This window comes from Ambystoma mexicanum, unplaced genomic scaffold (assembly GCF_040938575.1).
Source record: "Ambystoma mexicanum isolate Mex_15411 unplaced genomic scaffold, UKY_AmexF1_1 Mex_scaf3, whole genome shotgun sequence".
Taxonomy (NCBI): Eukaryota; Metazoa; Chordata; class Amphibia; order Caudata; family Ambystomatidae; genus Ambystoma; species Ambystoma mexicanum.
In genome coordinates, this window is record NW_027182444.1 from 37,889 (window position 1) to 55,578 (window position 17,690).

Consider the following 17,690-nt stretch of genomic DNA (forward strand, 5'->3'; position numbering starts at 1 on the left):
CCTCTGTGTCGGAATCTGAATGTATCTGATGTAAAAGTGTTCATCCGAGTTATATTTCAGACTGAGCGAACCACAAATATATCCATTGTAAATTCCCTGTTTCACACTTCCTATAGCATGAGATTTAATATCTGACTCCATGCCATTCCTAACCTGAGATACATCCTGTACCATGAGATGTGATATCTCAATGCTTCTAATACCAAACCTGAGACCCTTCCTATAACATGTGATGTGATATCCAACTCCTTCCCATTTCAAACCTGAGACCCTTCCTATAGCATGAGATGTGATATCCAACTCATTCCCATTCCAATCCTGAGACCCTTCCTATAGCATGAGATGGGATATCTGAATGCTTCTAATACCAAAAGTGAGACTCTTCCTATAGCATAAGATGTGATAACCAACTCCTTCCCATTCCAATCCTAAGATCCTTCCTATACCATGAGATGTCATATCTCAATGCTTCTAATACCAAACATGAGACCCTTCCTATAACATGAGATGTGATATCCAACTCCTCCCATTCCAAACCTGAGACCCTTCCTATAGCATGAGATGTGATATCTCAATGTTTCTAATACAAGACCCAAGACACTTCCAGTAGGATGAGATGTGATATCCAACTCCTTCCCATTCCAATCCCGAGACCATTCTTATAGCGTGAGATGTGATATCCAACTCCTTCCCATTCCAATCCTGAGACCCTCTCTATAGAATGAGATGTGATTTCCAAATCCTTCCCATTCCAATCATGAGACCCTTCCTATAGGATTGGATGTGATATCCAACTGCTTCCAATACCAAACCCAAGACCCTTCCAATAGGATAAGATTTGATATCTCACTCCTTCCAATACCAAACCCGAGACCCTTCATATAGGATGAGATGTGACATTTCAGTGCTTCCAATACCAAACCTTAGACCCTTCCAATAGGATGAGATTTGATATCTCACTCCTTCCAATACCAAACCCGAGACCCTTCATACAGGATGAGTTGTGATATCTCAATTCTTCTAATACCAAACCCGAGATACTTTCAATAGGATGAGATTTGATATCTCACTCCTTCCAATACCAAATCATAGACATTTCTGACAGCATGAAAAGTGATATCCAACTCCTTCCCATTACACACCAGAGACCCTTCCTGTAGCATGAGATGTGATATCCAACTCCTTCCCATTCCAAACCTGAAACCCTTCCTATAGCATGAGATGTGATATCCAACTCCTTCCCATTCCAATCATGAGACCCTTCCTATAGCATGAGATGTGATATCTCAATGCTTCTAATACCAAACCTGAGACCCTTCCTATAACATGAGATGTGATATCCAACTCCTTCCCATTCCAAACCTGAGACCCTTCCTATAGCATGAGATGTGATATCCAACTCCTTCCCATTCCAATCCTGAGTGCCTTCCTATAGCTTCAGATGCGATATCTCAATGCTTCTAATACCAAACCTGAGGCCCTTCTCATAGCATGAGATCTGATAAACAACTCCTTCCATTTCCAAACCTAAGACCCCTCCTATAACATCAGATGTGGTATCCAACTCCTTCCCATTACAAACCTGAGATCCTACCTGTAACATGAGATTTGATATCTGACTGCTTGCCATTCCTAACCTGAGATACAACCTGTACCATGAGATGTGATATCTCAATGCTTCTAATACCAAACCTGAGACCCTTCCTATAACATGAGATGTGATATCCAACTCCTTCCCATTCCAAACCTGAGACCCTTCTTATAGCATGAGATGTGATATCCAACTCCTTCCCATTCCAATCCTGAGACCCTTCCTATAGCATGAGATGTGATATCTCAATGCTTCTAATACCAAACCTGAGACCCTTCCTATAGCATGAGATATGATATTCAACTCCTTCCATTTCCAAACTTAAGTCCCTTCCTTTAGCATGAGATGTGATATCGTATTCCTTCCCATTCCAATCCTGAGACCCTTCATATAGGATGAGATGTGATATCTCACTCCTTTGAATACCAAACCCGAGACCATTCCTATAGCCTGAAATGTGATATCTAAATCCTTCGAATACCAAACCCAAGACCCTTTCAGTAGGATGGGATTTGTTATCTCACTCCTTTCTTTACCAAACCTGACACCTTTCCGATAGGATAAGATGTGATATCTCAATGCTTCTAATACCAAACCCGATACACTTCCAATAGGATGAGATTTGATATCTCACTCCTTCCAATACCAAATCATAGACATTTTTGACAGCATGAAAAGTGATATCCAACTCCTTCCCATTCCAATCCTGAGACCCTCTCTATAGAATGAGATGTGATTTCCAAATCCTTCCCATTCCAATCATGAGACCCTTCCTATAGGATTGGATGTGATATCCAACTCCTTCCAATACCAAACCCAAGACCCTTCCAATAGGATAAGATTTGATATCTCACTCCTTCCAATACCAAACCCGAGACCCTTCATATAGGATGAGATGTGACATTTCAGTGCTTCCAATACCAAACCTTAGACCCTTCCAATAGGATGAGATTTGATATCTCACTCCTTCCAATACCAAACCCGAGACCCTTCATACAGGATGAGTTGTGATATCTCAATGCTTCTAATACCAAACCCGAGATACTTCCAATAGGATTAGATTTGATATCTCACTCCTTCCAATACCAAATCATAGACATTTCTGACAGCATGAAAAGTGATATCCAACTCCTTCCCATTACACACCAGAGACCCTTCCTGTAGCATGAGATGTGATATCCAACTCCTCATTCCAAACCTGAAACCCTTCATATAGCATGAGATGTGATATCCAACTCCTTCCCATTCCAATCCTGAGACCCTTCCTATAGAATGAGATGTGATATCTCAATGCTTCTAATACGAAATCTGAGACCCTTCCTATAGCATGAGATGTGATATCCAACTCCTTCCCATTCCAATCATGAGACCCTTCCTATAGCATGAGATGTGATATCTCAATGCTTCTAATACCAAACCTGAGACCCTTCCTATAACATGAGATGTGATATCCAACTCCTTCCCATTCCAAACCTTAGACCCTTCCTATAGCATGAGATGTGATATCTAACTCCTTCCCATTCCAATCCTGAGTGCCTTCCTTTAGCTTCAGATGCGATATCTCAATGCTTCTAATACCAAACCTGAGGCCCTTCTCATAGCATGAGATCTGATAAACAACTCCTACCATTTCCAAACCTAAGACCCCTCCTATAACATCAGATGTGGTATCCAACTCCTTCCCATTACAAACCTGAGATCCTACCTGTAACATGAGATTTGATATCTGACTGCTTGCCATTCCTAACCTGAGATACAACCTGCACCATGAGATGTGATATCTCAATGCTTCTAATACCAAACCTGAGACCCTTCCTATAACATGAGATGTGATATCCAACTCCTTCCCATTCCAAACCTGAGACCCTTCTTATAGCATGAGATGTGATATCCAACTCCTTCCCATTCCAATCCTGAGACCCTTCCTATAGCATGAGATGTGATATCTCAATGCTTCTAATACCAAACCTGAGACCCTTCCTATAGCATGAGATATGATATCCAACTCCTTCCATTTCCAAACTTAAGTCCCTTCCTTTAGCATGAGATGTGATATCGTAATCCTTTCCATTCCAATCCTGAGACCCTTCATATAGGATGAGATGTGATATCTCACTCCTTCGAATACCAAACCCGAGACCATTCCTATAGCCTGAAATGTGATATCTCAATCTTTCGAATACCAAACCCAAGACCCTTTCAGTAGGATGGGATTTGTTATCTCACTCCTTTCTTTACCAAACCTGACACCTTTCCGATAGGATAAGATGTGATATCTCAATGCTTCTAATACCAAACCCGATACACTTCCAATAGGATGAGATTTGATATCTCACTCCTACCAATACCAAACCCGAAACACAATCTATACGATGAGATGTGAAATCTCAATTTTTCTCATGCTAAACCTGAGACCCTTCCTATAGCATGAGATGTGATTTCCAGCTAATTCCCATTCTAAACCCGAGACACTTCCGGTAACATGAGACGTGATATCCCACTCCTTTCCATTCCAAACCTGAGACCCTTCCTATAGTATGAGATGTGATATCTAACTCCTTCCCATTCCAAACCAGAGACCCTTCCTGTAGCATGATATGTGATATCCAACTCCTTCCTGTTCCAACCCTGAGACCCTTCCTATAGCCTGAGATCTGATATCTCAATACTTCTAATACCAAACCTGAAACCCTTTCCTATAGCATGAGATGTGATATCCAACTCCTTCCTTTCCAAACCAGAAACCATTCCTGTAGCATGAGATATGATATCCTACTCCTGCCCATTTCAACCCTGAGACCCTTCCTATAGCTTACGATGTGATATTTCAATGCTTCTGATACCAAACCTGAGACCCTTCCTATAGCATGAAATGTGATATCCAACTCCTTCCCATTCCAACCCTGAGACCCTTCCTATAGCATGAGATGTTATATCTCAATGCTTCTATTACCCAACCCGAGACCCTTCCTATAGCATGAGATGTGATATGCAACTCCTTCCCATTCCAAACCTGAGACCCTTCCTATAGCATGAGATTTGATATCTGACTCCTTACCATTCCTAACCTGAGCTACAACCTGTACCATGAGATGTGATATCTCAATGATTCTAATACCAAACCTGAGACCCTTCCTATATCATGAGATGTGATATCCAACTCCTTCCCATTCCAATCCTGAGACCCTTCCTATAGCATGAGAAGTGATATCTCAATGCTTCTAATACTAAACCTGAGACCCTTCCTATATCATGAGATGTGATATCTCAATGCTTCTAATACTAAACCTGAGACCCTTCCTATAGCATGAGATGTGATATCTCAATGCTTCTAATAAAAAACCTGCGGCCCTTCCCATAGCATGTGTTAAGACGGATTTCTGAACTCTGTCCTGGTGGCGCAGAAGTTCAGAAGGCCAACCTAATTACTTGGAACAGGGTAACCTCTGGACAAGCCAGACCAATCAGGGTAGCGATCGCGGTGGTCAAGACTAGGTCTCAAGAGGGGTGAGGGTGACTGAAAGCCCGCAATGAGCACACAAAGCAAGGACACTTACAAACTACTCCAAACAGGTGTTATATTACAAATATATACACATTTATTCCAAGGCCTTTGCAACAATGACCGTAGCGAGAAATCAGAATAAAACTCTAGTAAACCAACATATACCAAACCAATACAATATATATACAAATACAAACGAGTCTAAAGCGTTAGATGCACGAAATGTGTAGTCCACCTAGAAGGGGAGGAAAACAGGCAGTGCGAAATAATGATTAGACCCAGTCCGCCTTCAGGGGCACCTAACTAAAAGGAAGTCCAAGCCCTACAAAGAGTGGAGCCTTGTGCTCAAAAGTTCCTGCACACGCTGGTGCCAACGGGCAAAAAGGGGAGTCTCTTCGAGGGAATCAGGCAGTTCAGTTCGGTGCACAAATGAAGAAGAACAGAGTTCCGCGACTCAAGCGCAGCCTCCACTGTGGGCAGAAGCAGAGCGCGAGTACGGAAAGGCGTGCTGTTTGACACAGCGGGGAAAAGCTATGGGCTCCTGCAGGAGGGCGACCAGTTCCTAGCTATGCTACTCACCGGTCGCCGATGCAAGCAGACACAGGCTTCTCCCTGTCAGTTTCAGTGCTGGCAGGTTCAGGGGAGCAGGGGACGTCTCGTTGTCGTGTAGATTCTGCAGCAGCAGAGTTGAGTTAAAGATGTCCCAAACGAAGTGAACCCACACAGTTTGTTACCACCGCAGGGCAACGGAGCGGCCGTGTGTATCTCAGCCAAATGTACACTACTCACTTCAGACCTGGGAATGCCAAGTGTACGAATCGTGTGAGAGTGACAAGGACTCGAAATACAACACAACCTGGCGGCGGTTACAGAGCAAGACTCCTGTGTAGGCTGGTCAGTCTGCCGGATGGCTGTTAGGAAAGATTTCGTAATTGTAGGTAATTTTCCTTCCATGTGGCAACCCCTAAACTTTTTGCTGTTGTTTTCACCATGATCTAGACTTTGCTAGAGAAGTGCAGCCTTCTGCCGCACTCCTCTGGGCTTTCGCTCCTTTCTTACGGGGAAACTGACATGCCCTTAAGACAGTCAGTACCGGGAAACGCTGTTTTCCGTAGTTTCTTTTATCATGTTGCGGCTTTCGTGCAACATGACACAAGAGGGCACTGTAAGCTAAGTTACAGCTCTCTTGGGTCTCTAGCCTTCTACAGGCCCTAGATACTCGTTTAGGATTGTAACTGATCGGTGCAAGTGATTCACGGACGGGAATGGTGGCAGCGATAGTTTCTTGTGTTTTGAGCTCCTTTTGGCGTTCTAAGCGCGTTTCTCGCGCTTAACCCAAAATGGTGGCCTGGCTCCCAAAATGGCCAGACCACGAGGCTCCTTTGTCCTGTCCGCTGACCGTCTTGCTCTCTTCACCTTCCCTAGGTCTAGCCGACCCGGGGCCTTCCTTATTTGGGCATGTACTTTCCCGCGAAACACGGATGCTTTCGCGGGCTTCTACATGTCTTGTGTGTGCCTCCAGGATGTGGGCTGGGATGTCTGGTCCCAATACACATCCTGGGTGCCAGAGAGTCTAGGGTGGTGTGAATGCCTATGACCACCGTGGTCTGTGATTGGTCCACGAATGGTGTGAGTGTTGATGAGCGGATCTCCCATTGGGTCCCCTCCGTTTTGGCGCGAAGGGAACCGTGGATAAGAGGGGGCTGGAAACACCACTACCATGTCGATCTCCTGAGTTCTCACGAACGAAGGAATACAGGAGCCAAGTATCCTGCAACCAAGAGGCTGAACCGAAGAATCGCTGGTGACCCGCTGAAGGACTGCTCCTCTGCACTGCTGTCGCCTTGTGAAACCCTTTTCATCTTTGATCGAACCAGAAGGCCTGTACTGGTACTTCGACCCTTGGAATAGCGGGAACAGCTATTCTCGGCATCTTCACCATCTCCTGCTAGTAAGCCTTCGGAAGCGTCTCTGGGCCATCCAGCTGACTGACCAGCCTACACAGGAGTCTTGCTCTGTAACCGCCGCCAGGTTGTGTAGTATTTCGAGTCCTTGTCACTCTCACACGCTTCGTACACTTGGCGTTCCCAGGTCTGAAGTGAGTAGTGTACATTTGGCTCAGATACACACGGCCGCTCCGTTGCCCTGCTGTGGTAACAAACTGTGCAGGTTTCTTCGTTTGGGACGTCTTTTACTCAACTCTGCTGCTGCAGACTCAACACGACGACGAGACGCTCCCTGCTCTTCTGAACCTGCCAGCTACTGAAACTGACGCGGAGAAGCCTGGGTCTGCTTGCATCGGGGACCGGTGAGTAGCATAGCTAGGAACTGGTCGCCCTCCTGCAGGAGCCCATAGCTTTTCCCCGCTGTGTCAAAACAGCACCCTTTTCCGTACTCGCGCTCTGCTTCTGCCCACAGTGGAGGCTGCGCTTGAGTCGCGGAACTTGTTCTTCTTCATTTGTGCACTAAACTGAACTGCCTGATGTCCCTCGAAGAGACTCCCCTTTTGCCTGTTGGCACCAGCGTGTGCAGGTACTTTTGAGCACAAGGCTCCACTCTTCGCAGGGCTCGGACTTCCTTTTAGTTAGGTGCCTCTGAAGGCGGACTGGGTCTAAGCATTATTTCGCACTGCCTGTTTTCCTTCCCTTTTAGGTGGACTACACATTTCGTGCATCTAACGCTTGAGACTTGTTGTATTTGTATATATATTGTATTGGTATGGTATGTGTTGGTTTACTAGAGTTGTATTGTGATTTCTCGCTACGGTCATTGTTTTAAAGGCCTTGGAATAAATGTGTATATATTTTTAATATAACACCTGTTTGGAGTAGTTTGTAAGTGTCCTTGCTTTGTGTGCTCATTGCGGGCTTTCAGTCACCCTCACCCCTCTTGAGACCTAGTCTTGACCGCCGCGATCCCTACCTTGATTGGTCTGGCTCGTCCAGAGGTTACCCTGTTCCAAGTAATTAGGTTGGCCTTCTGAACTTCTGCGCCACCAGGACAGAGTTCAGAAATCCGTCTTAACAATGGCCCAGAGACACTTCCGAAGGCTTACGTGCAGGAGATGGTGAAGATGCCGAGAATACCTGTTCCCGCTATTCCAAGGGTCGAAGTACCAGTACAGGCCTTCTGGTTCGATCAGAGGTAGAAAGGGTTTCACAAAGCGACAGCAGTGCAGAGGAGCAGTCCGTCAGCGGGTCACCAGCGATTCCTCGGTTCAGCCTCGTGGTTGCAGGATACTTGGCTCCTGTATTCCTTTGTTCATGAGAACTCAGGAGATCGACATGGTAGTGGCGTTTCCAGCCCCCTCTTATCCACGGTTCCCTTCGCGCCAAAACGGAGGGGACCCAATGGGAGATCCGCTCATAAAACACTCACACCATACGTGGACCTGTCACGGACCACGGTGGTCCCAGGCATTCAGACCACCCTAGACTCTCTGGCACCCAGGATGTGTATTGGGACCAGACATCCCAGCCCACATCCTGGAGGCACACACAAGGCCTGTAGAAGCCCGCGAAAGCATCTGTGTTTTGCGGGAAAGTACATGCCCAAATAAGGAAGGCCCCGGGTCAGCTCGACCTGGGGAAGGTGAAGGGGGCAAGACGGCCAGCGGACAGGACAAAGGAGCCTCGTGGTCTGGCCATTTTGGGAGCCAGGCCACCATTTTGGGCTAAGCGCGAGAAACACGCTTAAAACGCCAAAAGGAGCTCAAAACACAAGAAACGATCGCTGCCACCATTCCCGTCCGTGATTCACTTGCAACGATCAGTTACAATCCAAAAAGAGTATCTAGGGCCTGTAGAAGGCTAGAGACCCAAGAGAGTAGTAACTTAGCTTACAGTGCCCTCTTGTGTCATGTTGCACGAAAGCCGCAACATGATAAAGAAACTACGGAAAACAGCATTTCCCGGTACTGACTGTGTTAAGGGCATGTCAGTTTCCCCGTAAGAATGGAGCGAAAGCCCAGAGGAGTGCGGCAGAAGGCTGCACTTCTCTGGCAAAGTCTAGATCAGGGTGAAAACAACAGCAAAAAGTTTAGGGGTTGCCACATGGAAGGAAAATTACCCACAATTAAGAAATCTTTCCTAACAGCATGAGATCTGATAAACAACTTCTTCCATTTCCAAACCTAAGACCCTACCTATAGCATCAGATGTGGTATCCAACTCCTTCCAATTACAAACCAAAGATCCTACCTGTAACATGTGTTTGATATCTGACTCATTTCCATTCCTAACCTGAGATACAACCTCTACCATGAGATGTGATATCTCAATGCTTCTAATACCAAACCTGAGACCCTTCCTATAACACGAGATGTGATATCCAACTCCTTGCCATTAAAACCTGAGACCCTTCCTATAGCATGAGATGTGATATCCAACTCCTTCCCATTCCAAACCTGAGACCCTTCCTATAGCATGAGATGTGATATCCAACTCCTTCCCGTTCCAATCCTGAGACCTTTCCTATAGCATGAGATGTGATATCTCAATGCTTCTAATACCAAACCTGAGACCCTTCCTATAGCATGAGATGTGATATCCAACTCCTTCCCATTCCAAACCTGAGATACAACCTCTACCATGAGATGTGATATCTCAATGCTTCTAATACCAAACCTGAGACCCTTCCTATAACACAAGATGTGATATCCAACTCCTTGCCATTCCAAACCTGAGACCCTTCCTATAGCATGAGATGTGATATCCAACTCCTTCCCATTCCAAACCTGAGACCCTTCCTATAGCATGAGATGTGATATCCAACTCCTTCCCGTTCCAATCCTGAGACCCTTCCTATAGCATGAGATGTGATATCTCAATGCTTCTAATACCAAACCTGAGACCCTTCCTATAGCATGAGATGTGATATCCAACTCCTTCCCATTCCAATCCTGAGACCCTTCCTATAGCATGAGATGTGATATCTCAATGCTTCTAATACCAAACCTGAGACCCTACCTATAACATACGATGTGATATCCAACTCCTTCCCATTCCAAACCTGAGACCCTTCCTATAGCATGAGATGTGATATCCAACTCCTTCCTATTCCAAACCTGAGACCCTTCCTATAGCTTGAGATGTGATATCCAACTCCTTCCCATTCCAAACCTGAGACCCTTCCTATAGCATGAGATGTGATATCCAACTCCTTCCCATTCCAACCCTGAGACCCTTCCTACAACATGAGATGTGATATCTCAATACTTCTAATACCAAACCTGAGAACCTTCCTATAGCATGAGATGTGATATCCAGCTCCTTCCATTTCCAAACTTAAGTCCCTTCCTTTAGCATGAGATGTGATATCGTACTCTTTCCCATTCCAATCCTGAGACCCTTCCTATAGCATGAGATGTGATATCTCAATGCTTCTAATACCAAACCTGAGACCCTTCCTATAGCATGAGATGTGATATCCAACTCCTTCCCATTCCAATACTGAGACCCTTCCTATAGCATGAGATGTGATATCTCAATGCTTCTAATACCAAACCTGAGACCCTTCCTATAACATACGATGTGATATCCAACTCCTTCCCATTCCAAACCTGAGACCCTTCCTATAGCTTGAGATGTGATATCCAACTCCTTCCCATTCCAAACCTGAGACCCTTCCTATAGCATGAGATGTGATATCCAACTCCTTCCCATTCCAACCCTGAGACCCTTCCTACAACATGAGATGTGATATCTCAATACTTTTACCAAACCTGAGAACCTTCCTATAGCATGAGATGTGATATCCAGCTCCTTCCATTTCCAAACTTAAGTCCCTTCCTTTAGCATGAGATGTGATATCATACTCCTTCCCATTCCAATCCTGAGACCCTTCATATAGGATGAGATGTGATATCTCACTCCTTCCAATACCAAACCCGAGACCATTCCTATAGCCTGAAATGTGATAGCTAAATCTTTCGAATACCAAACCCAAGACCCTTTCAGCAGGATGGGATTTGTTATCTCACTCCTTTCTTTACCAAACCTGAGACCTTTCCGATAGAATAAGATGTGATATTTCAATGCTTCTAATACCAAACCCGAGACACTTCCAATAGGATGAGATTTGATATCTCACTCCTACCAATACCAAACCCAAAACACAATCTATAGGATGAGATGAGAAATCTCAATTCTTCTAATGCTAAACCTGAGACCCTTCCAATAGCATGAGATGTGATTTCCAGCTCATTCCCATTCTAAACCCGAGACCCTTCCGGTAACATGAGATGTGATATCCCACTCCTTTCCATTCCAAACCTGAGACCCTTCCTATAGTATGAGATGTGATATCTAACTTCTTCTCATTCCAAACCATAGACCCTTACCGTAGCATGAGATGTGATATCCAACTCCTTCCTGTTCCAACCCTGAGACCCTTCCTATAGCATGAGATCTGATATCTCAATACTTCTAATACCAAACCTAAGACCCTTCCTATAGCATGAAATGTGATATCCAACTCCTTCCCATTCCAACCCTGAGACCCTTCCTATAGCATGAGATGTTATATCTCAATGCTTCTATTACCCAACCCGAGACCCTTCCTATAGCATGTGATGTGATATGCAACTCCTTCCCATTCCAAACCTGAGACCCTTCCTATAGCATGAGATGTGACATCCAACTCCTTTGCATTCCAATCCTGAGTCCCTTCCTATAGTGTGAGATTTGATATCTGACTCCTTGCCATTCCTAACATGAGATACAACCTGTACCATGAGATGTGATATCTCAATGCTTCCCATTCCAAACCTGAGACCCTTCCTATAGCATGAGATGTGATATCCAACTCCTTCCCATTCCAATCCTGAGATCTTTCCTATAGCATGAGATGCAATATCTCAATGCTTCTAATTCCAAACCTGAGACCCTTCCTATATCATGAGATGTGATATCCAGCTCCTTCCATTTCCAAACTTAAGTCCCTTCCTTTAGCATGAGATGTGATATCATACTCCTTCCCATTCCAATCCTGAGACCCTTCATATAGGATGAGATGTGATATCTCACTCCTTCCAATACCAAACCCGAGACCATTCCTATAGCCTGAAATGTGATAGCTAAATCTTTCGAATACCAAACCCAAGACCCTTTCAGCAGGATGGGATTTGTTATCTCACTCCTTTCTTTACCAAACCTGAGACCTTTCCGATAGAATAAGATGTGATATTTCAATGCTTCTAATACCAAACCCGAGACACTTCCAATAGGATGAGATTTGATATCTCACTCCTACCAATACCAAACCCAAAACACAATCTATAGGATGAGATGAGAAATCTCAATTCTTCTAATGCTAAACCTGAGACCCTTCCAATAGCATGAGATGTGATTTCCAGCTCATTCCCATTCTAAACCCGAGACCCTTCCGGTAACATGAGATGTGATATCCCACTCCTTTCCATTCCAAACCTGAGACCCTTCCTATAGTATGAGATGTGATATCTAACTTCTTCTCATTCCAAACCATAGACCCTTACCGTAGCATGAGATGTGATATCCAACTCCTTCCTGTTCCAACCCTGAGACCCTTCCTATAGCATGAGATCTGATATCTCAATACTTCTAATACCAAACCTAAGACCCTTCCTATAGCATGAAATGTGATATCCAACTCCTTCCCATTCCAACCCTGAGACCCTTCCTATAGCATGAGATGTTATATCTCAATGCTTCTATTACCCAACCCGAGACCCTTCCTATAGCATGTGATGTGATATGCAACTCCTTCCCATTCCAAACCTGAGACCCTTCCTATAGCATGAGATGTGACATCCAACTCCTTTGCATTCCAATCCTGAGTCCCTTCCTATAGTGTGAGATTTGATATCTGACTCCTTGCCATTCCTAACATGAGATACAACCTGTACCATGAGATGTGATATCTCAATGCTTCCCATTCCAAACCTGAGACCCTTCCTATAGCATGAGATGTGATATCCAACTCCTTCCCATTCCAATCCTGAGATCCTTCCTATAGCATGAGATGCAATATCTCAATGCTTCTAATTCCAAACCTGAGACCCTTCCTATATCATGAGATGTGATATCCAACTCCTTCCAATTCAAATCCTGAGACCCTTCCGATAGCATGAGATGTGATATCTCAATGCTTCTAATACCAAACCTGAGACCCTTCCTATAGCATGAGATGTGATATCTCAATGCTTCTAATACCAAACCTGATGCCCTTCCCATAGCATGAGATCTGATAAACAACTCCTTCAATTTCCAAACCTAAGAACCTTCCTATAGCATCAGATGTGGTATCCAACTCCTTCCCATTACTAACCTGAGACCCTTTCTATAGCATGAGATGTGATATCTCAATGCTTCTAATACCAAACCTGAGACCCTTCCTATAACATGAGATGTGATATCCAACTCCTTCCCTTTCCAAACCTGAGACCTTTCCGATAGAATAAGATGTGATATTTCAATGCTTCTAATACCAAACCCGAGACACTTACAATAGGATGAGATTTGATATCTCACTCCTACCAATACCAAACCCGAAACACAATCTATAGGATGAGATGAGAAATCTCAATTCTTCTAATGCTAAACCTGAGACCCTTCCAATAGCATGAGATGTGATTTCCAGCTCATTCCCATTCTAAACCTGAGACCCTTCCGGTAACATGAGATGTGATATCCCACTCGTTTCCATTCCAAACCTGAGACCCTTCCTATAGTATGAGATGTGATATCTAACTTCTTCTCATTCCAAACCATAGACCCTTACCGTAGCATGAGATGTGATATCCAACTCCTTCCTGTTCCAACCCTGAGACCCTTCCTATAGCATGAGATCTGATATCTCAATACTTCTAATACCAAACCTAAGACCCTTCCTATAGCATGAAATGTGATATCCAACTCCTTCCCCTTCCAACCCTGAGACCCTTCCTATGGCATGAGATCTTATATTTCAATGCTTCTATTACCCAACCCGAGACCCTTCCTATAGCATGAGATGTGATATGCAACTCCTTCCCATTCCAAACCTGAGACCCTTCCTATAGCATGAGATGTGACATCCAACTCCTTCGCATTCCAATCCTGAGTCCCTTCCTATAGTGTGAGATTTGATATCTGACTCCTTGCCATTCCTAACCTGAGATACAACCTGTACCATGAGATGTGATATCTCAATGCTTCCCATTCCAAACCTGAGACCCTTCCTATAGCATGAGATGTGATATCCAACTCCTTCCCATTCCAATCCTGAGATCCTTCCTATAGCATGAGATGCAATATCTCAATGCTTCTAATTCCAAACCTGAGACCCTTCCTATATCATGAGATGTGATATCCAACTCCTTCCAATTCAAATCCTGAGACCCTTCCTATAGCATGAGATGTGATATCTCAATGCTTCTAATACCAAACCTGAGACCCTTCCTATAGCATGAGATGTGATATCTCAATGCTTCTAATACCAAACCTGATGCCCTTCCCATAGCATGAGATCTGATAAACAACTCCTTCAATTTCCAAACCTAAGAACCTTCCTATAGCATCAGATGTGGTATCCAACTCCTTCCCATTACTAACCTGAGACCCTTTCTATAGCATGAGATGTGATATCTCAATGCTTCTAATACCAAACCTGAGACCCTTCCTATAACATGAGATGTGATATCCAACTCCTTCCCTTTCCAAACCTGAGACCCTTCCTATAGCATGAGATGTGATATCCAACTCCTACCCATTCCAATCCTGAGTCCCTTCCTATAGCTTGAGATGTGATATCTCAATGCTTCTAATACCAAACCTGAGGCCCTTCCCATAGCATGAGATTTGATAAACAACTCCTTCCATTTCCAAACCTAAGACCCTTCCTATAACATCAGATGTGGTATCCAACTCCTTCCCATTACAAACCTGCGATCCTACCTGTAACATGAGATTTGATATCTGACTGCTTGCCATTCCTAACCTGAGATACAACCTGTACCATGAGATGTGATATCTCAATGCTTCTAATACCAAACCTGAGATCCTTCCTATAACATGAGATGTGTTATCCAACTCCTTCCCATTCCAAACCTGAGACCCTTCCTATAGCATGAGATGTGATATCCAACTCCTTCCCATTCCAAACCTGAGACCCTTCCTATAGCATGAGATGTGATATAAAACTACTTCCCATTCCCATCCTGAGACCCTTCCTATAGCATGAGATGTGATATCTCAATGCTTTTAATTCCAAACCTGAGACCCTTCCTATAGCATGAGATGTGATATCCAACTCCTTCCATTTCCAAACTTAAGTCCCTTCCTTTAGCATGAGATGTGATATCGTACTCCTTCCCATTCCAATCCTGAGACCCTTCATATAGGATGAGATGTGATATCTCACTCCTTCCAATACCAAACCCGAGACCATTCCTATAGCCTGAAATGTGATATCTCAATCCTTCCAATACCAAACCCAAGACCCTTTCAATAGGATGGGATTTGTTATCTCACTCCTTTCTTTACCAAACCTGAGACCTTTCCGATAGGATAAGATGTGATATCTCAATGCTTCTAATACCAAACCCGAGACACTTCCAATAGGATGAGATTTGATATCTCACTCCTACCAATACCAAACCTGAAACACAATCTATAGGATGAGATGTGAAATCTCAATTCTTCTAATGCTAAACCTAAGACCCTTCCTATAGCATGAGATGTGATTTCCAGCTCATTCCCATTCTAAACCCGAGACCCTTCCGGTAACATTAGATGTGTGTTAGGAAAGATTTCGTTATTGTAGGGAAATTTCCTTCCATTTGGCAACCCCTAAACTTTTTGCTATTATTTTTAACCTTGTTCTTGACTTTGCCAGGGAAGTACAGCCTTCTGCCGCACTTCCCTGGGCTTTCGCTCCTTTCTTATGGGGAAACTGACATGCCCTTAAGACAGTCAGTACCGGGGAACGTTGTTTCCCGTAGTTTCTTCTATCGTGTCGCAGCTTTAGTGCAACACGACACAAGAGGGCACTGTAAGCTAAGTTACAGCTCTCTTGGGTCTCTAGCCTTCTACAGGCCCTAGATACTCTTTTAGGATGGTATTTGATCGGTGCAAGTCATTCAGGGACTGGAATGGTGGCAGCGATCGTATTGAATATTTTGAGCTCCTTTTGCCGTTCTGAGCACGTTTTTGCACTGAACCCAAAATGGTGGCCTGGCTCCCAAAATGGCCAGACCACAAGGCTCCTTTGTCTTGTCCACTGACCGTCTTGCTCCCTTCACCTTCCCCAGGTCTAGGCGACCCGGGGCCTTCCTTATTTGGGCATGTACTTTCCCGCGAAACACGGATGCTTTCGCGGGCTTCTACATGTCGTTTGTGTGCCTCCAGGGTGTGGGCTGGGATGTCTGGTCCCAATACACATCCTGGGTGCCAGAGAGTCTAGGGTGGTGTGAATGCCTGGGACCACCGTGGTCCGTGATTGGTCCACGTATGGTATGTGTTTTGATGAGCGGATCTCCCATTGGTTCCCCTCCGTTTTGGCGCGAAGGGAACCGTGGATAAGAGGGGGCTGGAAACACCACTACCATGTCGATCTCCTGAGTTCTCACGAACGAAGGAATACAGGAGCCAAGTATCCTGCAACCAAGAGGCTGGACCGAGGAATCGCTGGTGACCCGCTGAAGGAATCCTCCTTTGCACTGCTGTCGTCCTGAGAGCCCCTGTCCTCCTTTGATCGAACCAGAAGGCCTGTACTGGTGCTTCGACCTTTGGAATAGCAGGAACAGCTATTCCCGGCATCTTCAACCATCTCCTGCCAAGTAAGCCTTCGGAAGCGTCTCTGGGCCATCCAGTTGACTGACCAGCTTACAAAGGAGTCTGGCTCTGCAACCGCCGCCAGGCTGTGCAGTATCTCGAGTCCTTGTCACTCTCCCACGCTTCGTGCACTTGGCGTTCCCAGGTCTGAAGGGAGGAGTGTACTTTTGACTCAGATACGCACGGCCGCTCCGTTGTCCTGCTGCGGCAACAAACTGTGCTGGTTTCGTCGATTGGGACGTCTTTTTGATCTACACGACTACGAGGCATTCCCTGCTCTTCTGAACCTGCCAGCTGCTGAAACTAACGTGGAGAAGCCTGGGTCTGCTTGCTTCGGGGACCGGTGAGTAGTATAGCTAGGATCTGGTCGCCCTCCTGCAGTAGCCCATTGCTTTTCCCCGCTGTGTAAAAACAGCACCCTTTTCGTCCGTACTCGCGCTTTGCTTCTGCTCTCTGTGGAGGCTGCGCTTGAGTTGCGGAACCTGTTCTTCTTCTGCTGTGCACTAACACGAACTGCCTGACTTCCTCCGAAGAGCTTCTCCTCTTGCCCGTTGGCACCAGCGCGTGCAGGTACATTGAGCACTAGGCTCCACTCTTCGCAGGGCTTGGACTTCCATCTAGTTAGGTGCCTCTGAAGGCGAACTGAGTCGAAAGCATTATCGCACTGCCTGTTTTCCTTCCCTTGCAGGTGGACTACATATTTCGTGCTTTAAACGCTTGCGACTGTGTATTTGTATATATATTGTGTTGATTTGGTATGTGTTGGCTTAATACTGTGGTATTGTGATTTTCTCGCTACGGT